The following is a 6,000-nucleotide window of genomic DNA, read 5'->3' as shown; positions in this document are numbered from 1 at the left end:
TAGAGATTCTTTGCTTTCAGTAATCCTTAGCTGCCTGATATATGCCCTGAGAAAGAAAAGAAATGTTCATTTCCAAGGATTAGACAAGTGGAAGCAGTGGCATGACAAAAAGAACTAAAATAGCATAGTATGTGTTGCCCACTTGCATTTACATATATCCTTCATCTTGAATACAGATATCATTTCTGTATGCTCTCCAACTGTGGTGTCAATTAATTGAGCTTGGTGGTCTCTTTCAGAGCAAAAAGAACATCTATAATGTAGCATGTCGTGTCCAATTTGGTTCATTCTTTTCAAGTCTAACAACCAAAAGTTGATGTCATTCTTTCCAAGTCTTACAACCATGCAGTAATATGTTTACGACCATGAAAGCATTAAAATTTCTTGCAAGATGATGATGCCTCCATGGCAATGGAACTTTATTTAGTATAAATTTATCATTTAACCAAATATTGATTCTTTTTTGTGCATACCAGGTAACAATATGCCCCGAGGGAGACGATTTAGAGATGTGGAGTTCCAGCATTCTCAGGTGGGATCTACTTCTGATCAGTCCCTACAGTCCCAGCAGCCATGTGAGCATCAGCAGCACGAGTCAGGATCTCAGCGCGAGCCTCCTGCTGATTGCCCGGAGGATGAGCTCCGGATCCAGGGTAATTCAATAAAATATTTCATATTTTATGTTCATATTTGTCTTCAACTTTTTAAGACATATTTTATTTAATTTTAATAGATGGACAAGGGACGGTGAGGACGAGACGGGGACCCACTCAAGCAAAGGATGTGTGGAAGCTTCCTCCGGGTGAGAAGATCATCATCCGATGCAACGAATTGGGGCAGCCCATCAATAGAGCTGGAAGTCTACTATCAAGTTTTTTAGGATCGGTTGCACGCAAGGGTCAGTTGTGTCCGCTCAACTATACGAAGTGGAATGACATGCTTCCTTCGTATAAGGTTGAGCTTCTTAAACTTATAGAGGTAATGAATTGAATTTATTCTTTTTAATTCGACATCTTCTGTATGTTAATTTGCTTTGTACCATAATTTTATTTTAGAGGTTTAATATTATTATAACATTCTGTACCTTGTTGTAGGGTAAGTTTGTACTCCCTCCAGAGAGCCATGATTGGGTGCTAAAGTCCCTCAACCGCAAATGGAAAGAATATAAAGCAAAATTGAAGACGGACTTCAAGCGCGAGGGTATGACAGAGGAGGAGGTTGCTCGTGTGACTCCTCCTGATGTATACCCTCAGCAGTGGAGGGAGCTTGTTCACTACTGGTTTTCTGAAAGAGGACAGGTCATGTATATTGTTTCAATATCTTCTATTATCTTTATTACTAATATAGATTGCAAATATATACATTGAATCATATTATACTGTGTGCTTTTATTTTAGCAGACATATTCTAATATTGGTAGAGCTGCACGAGCATCTCAAGCAGTTCCTCATACTTCAGGCTCGAAGAGTTATGCGAGACGTAGAAATGAATTCGTAAGTTCTTTTGAAACTATTTGAAACTCTACTAACATATAGCACGTATCATGATATATAGTTTGCCCATATACTTTCCGTATGTGTAGATAGTAGAGCATGGAAGGGAGCCTGGTGAGGTAGAGTTTTATAAGATGACCCACACTCACCGAGATGGCAGCTTTGTCCGGGACGAGTCGAGAGATATAGTTGTATGTATTCATTTTTTATTTGATCATAATTATTTTATTAATTTTACTTCCTTTAAATTATTAATGTGACTGTTTATTTTTTTGAGAGAGATATAGGAAAGAGCTACAAATCTCATTTCAGAGCGCGTCGGGGAGTCATCATCATCCGACGCGGCCAGTCGCGTCGAGGCTCAGGTCTATGCAGAATTGATGGGCCCAGAACGTTATGGACACGTGAGGGGTTACGGTATCGGAATTACCCCCACTCAGCTGTCTGCAGTGAGCCGATATACCCAAGATGCCAGACAAGGTACTAGCACTGCAGAGGTTTGTAGTTTGAAGACAGAGATGGCACAGATAAAGCAGTCATATGAGACAAGGATAGAGGAGATGAGGCAGAGTCATATGACTGATATGGCGGAGTTGAAACAAAGCCAAGAGTTGAAGATACAATCTTTGCAGGACCAGCTTGACCATATTTCATCCTTTTTGCAGAGATTTGCTCCTCCGGTACATAACTAAATCTATTTGAATATTTTATGTAATTATAATGTATTCTTGTTTGAGCGTGATGACTTTCGTATTTTTAGTTTCTAAAATATTTTTTTTTCTTGTAGGTTGATGATACTTCATCTACTCGTAGAGATGATGATGCCGACCCTTGATACATATTGTAGATTGTATACTTAGGAATTTGACTTATATGTTTTTAAAATTTTGGAGATTCCTTTGATTAATCTTGTATGATGATCATGAGATCTTTTTTGAGCAACATGATAAGTAGAATCTATCAAAACCTATGTGCCTTCTTCCGCTTTCCTTCATTGTTAGAATGGAATGCAACATCCATTCATTTGCTTTTCTAATTAATTGTTGTGAGTTTATTTTGATTGCCAGCTTATGCTTTGTGATTGCCAGCTTGTCCCAGGATCACTACAGATTGGCATTTATGGACGACTTTGTAAGTACGGATCACTTGATACCATTTTCAAATTAGGAATTTGTTTGTCCTCTGTTATTTTTTTTAGAGTAAATTCTGAGCACTCATCTTTTTCATGTCTTCATTCTTTTTTATCTGGGGTGTTACAGGAACCTTCTAGTCATTAGAATATGACTCTGATATTGCTGCACTCTGATATGAATCTTACGTTGGCATGATGTAACATAGCGACTCTGATATTGCTGCACTCTGACGTCTGTTGTAAATCTATTTTTGGTGCATATGGATATGTTTATATCTTTAGCGAGATTCCAGACATGATTGTTGATAAATCTCGAGAATGTTGCTGTTATATTTGAATGCCACTTTTTCATTGTTACTGATTAGAATATATATTTATATGCGGTGGTAAATTTAGTCAGAACCTCTGTTACAATTATAAATGTGATGAAGAGATTACCTGACTCCAGCGATGATGAGTTAGGGGTGGCTGTTCTTACTATATCTTTTGAATAAGAGGGTTCCAGGCCTATTGTTAAGACACAAGAAATAGGTCGAATAGGCCTGTCAAAGAATATTTGACCACTGTCACCTCATTTCTTTTAGTATTATCCTTTATCTTTTTGTAGGGTACTCTGGTTTTGATGTTTAGAGATAGCCAGTCGACCAGTTTATAGGCATGATGAAGTCTTTATGTCGCCTAAAGGCTAAGGCAAACTTATTATATCTGAAGCCTGATGCAAGCCTTATTATGCTAGCTTCTTGCGTACAGGTGTTTATCTATCCATCGTGCAGTTAATAGGCAGTTTGTGCAAAGACAAAACTTGGTCCTCACTCTCCTGTTTCCATCCTCCTCTCTGCTTTTATCTTTGCTTATTTCGTTGCATCGATCCGGTGTGCTGCGGGTTTAATTTAATGCCGTCGCTATGTTAAATTTTTTGGTTAAAAAAATTTAATGCCGACGCTTATAAGCGTCGGGAAAAGCAACCGGAATTAAACCTAATGGCACGCCTTTAACGACGCTTTTAAGCGTCGGTCTAAACCCGTAGTAACCAACCGTTCTCCGCGACGCTTTTAAGCGTCGGAGTCTGCTCAAAAGCGTCGGGAAAAGCAAGCCTTTAACGACGCTTTTAAGAATCGGCTTAAACCCGTAGTAACCACCCGGAGTCTGATAGACGAAACGACGCTTCAAAGCGTCGGGAAAAGCTACCCCTCTTGCCGACGCTTATAAGCGTCGGAATATGGTAAACGGAACGACGCTTAAAAGCGTCGGCATAGACCAACGACGCTTTTTTAACGCGTCGGGTTAAACCCGACCCACGCCCACCTGCCCGACGTCTGAGCCACGCTTTGCGAAGCGTGGGCTGGGAATTCGCCGACGCTTATAAGCGTCGGTAAAGACAAAAAAAAGCGTCGGGAGTTATTCCTTCTTTTGTAGTGAGGATGGGCAAAACCTCCTATTTTAAAGCTTTCAAAGGCTTAGTTTATAAGCAAAACTTGTCGAAATCTCATGATTAGAGCACAATCATAAGGCTCAAGAAACTAGTGCCTAGAACATGGATGTCTTGCATCTTGACCGGGCACAAAGAGTCGTGGATTCTTGTCCCTATAATTGCACTTCCTAATGTGCTTCTGATCATGACTTGAACATAAAAATAGACCAGATACTATCCATCCAAATTTATTTTTATATCCGAATACATCTAAATATAAATAAAAATTTAAGCTTCCGACTAATATCTACGTTCACATCTATATCCGTCGAAGAAAAATGGATATGGATATTAAATAGATAACTATCTGATTTGTATTCAAATATGCAATTTTATTTAAATTTTATTTAATTTTATATAGCATATATGAATTTTGAAAGAAACTAATTCACCATGTTAATATACTATTAACTTGATTTACTTTTTATTTAGCAATTTCTTTTTGATTCTATCACCATGAAGTTTAACTATCCGACTTATATCTATATTTATATTATACTTCTAATATCTGATTTTTATCCATATCCATTTAAAACAAATATAGATATAAATATTTGCATCCGACTAATATCTGTATTTGTTAAACAAAACAAATATGAATATGGATATACTGGTATCTGATCCGTATTTAATTTGATTTTATCGCTAATTATGAACATGCATCTATCACACTATGTTGACTGGGGGGGAAGATTTGAGAGTATGAGACAGCATAGCCAAATTGAGACCACGAGTATAATTGTGTTGGATGGAGCAAAGATGTAGAAACAGATCTAGTATATACAAATACAAAAATTATGATGATGAAGGTATGATAAGATAAGTATAACTTGAAGCTAAAAAAAGTAATTATATATCATTTTTTTCTAAACCTGTTAATTAAAATCCCATTGTGGGAGGATATGTCAGATTTTGTCAAAAATGGGTGTTTCAAGCATTATGTTTAAAATATGAATGAATTTGATGTGATCAAAAGTGTTGTATATCATAAAGTTTAATTGTATGGTTTGTACATCCAATGATATGTCTTACTATTTCACAATAAGACTAACTCGTGACAATAAGAATAATAAATGCAATCAACTAATTAGGAGTGTTGGGGGAATATGGTTTTCCCCCAGCGACATAATTACCCCTAAGGAGTCGCACAACCGCCGACCTTGGACAGCCGAAGTCGGCGTCCGACCTTGGAACGTCCGACCTTGGAACCTCCGACCCGGAAAACTTCCGACACCCGAGGTCTGTTTTTATCGACCACCTACTATGGCCGTACCCCCTCGAGGTCCGGCCGAGGGCCATATCCTGCCACTGCCCCGGCATTTATTGCGCATGACCCCTGCAAACCCCCGGTTCACTCAACAATTAATGCGGATCTCCGGCTTACTCAACAATTAATGCGGATCTCCGGCTTACTCCACAATTAATGCGCATGGCTCCTGTTATCTACGGACCCGCGGCTCTCCACGGCAAGTCAGCTCCGCAGAGTCCAATCAACCATGATAAGTCTTTGATCTCGGCTTTACCTCCGATGTCAATACAATGATTCACTCGATCGCGCGCCAGCTCGGGTCGTACGACGACCTCACCTCCGACATCAATGCGATGATTCACCCAATCGTGCGCCGATCCGAGCAACATGCCGAGCCGTACAATGGCCTCGCCCCATCACATCACAGGTAAACCGACCTCCCCCCTATAAAAGGGAGCCTTTGCTTCTCAGAGAAGGGGGGGAGGGACCCCGAACTCTACAAATACTGTTCTTCTTCTTTTCTCATAGCCCCCCTTCTGACTTAAGCGTCGGAGGGTCGGTGCCGGAAGACCCGGCCACCGGCTTTCTTGCAGGCACCCGGACGGAGGACGCCGCCTGCCGACGAACCGCCGTTCCCCTGTGAACGTCTGCCGCT

The sequence above is a fragment of the Phoenix dactylifera genome, unplaced genomic scaffold (genome assembly GCF_009389715.1).
Source record: "Phoenix dactylifera cultivar Barhee BC4 unplaced genomic scaffold, palm_55x_up_171113_PBpolish2nd_filt_p 001446F, whole genome shotgun sequence".
NCBI lineage: Eukaryota > Viridiplantae > Streptophyta > Magnoliopsida > Arecales > Arecaceae > Phoenix > Phoenix dactylifera.
This window is presented reverse-complemented; position numbering follows the sequence as displayed.